The sequence below is a fragment of the Nothoprocta perdicaria genome, unplaced genomic scaffold (genome assembly GCF_003342845.1).
Source record: "Nothoprocta perdicaria isolate Ctin4 unplaced genomic scaffold, notPer1 scaffold_1093, whole genome shotgun sequence".
Lineage (NCBI taxonomy): Eukaryota > Metazoa > Chordata > Aves > Tinamiformes > Tinamidae > Nothoprocta > Nothoprocta perdicaria.
Window position 1 is genome coordinate 1 of NW_020454198.1, and position 375 is coordinate 375.

Here is a 375-nt window from a genome sequence, read left to right on the forward strand (position 1 = left end):
TGGAGGCTGCTCCTTGTGTGATGCCACTCCATGTGCAGAGGCTGCTCCTTGTGTGGAGGCCACTCCGTGGGCGATGCCGCTCTGTGCATGGAGGCTACTCCATGTGTGGAGGCAGCTCTGCGTGGAGGCTGCTCCGCATGCGAGTGACTCTCCGTGCATGAGTGTCTGTGCGCAGAGGCTGCTCCATGTGCAGAGGCCACTCCATGCATGGAGGCCGCTCCGTGCAGAGGCCGCTCCGTGCATGGAGGCTGCTCTGCATGCAGAGGCTGCTCCACGTGCAGAGGCCACTCCATGTGTGGAGGCTGCACCGTGCATGGGTGCAGTTCCACGTGCGGAGGCTGTTCCACGTGCGGAGGCCACTCCATGCGTGGAGGC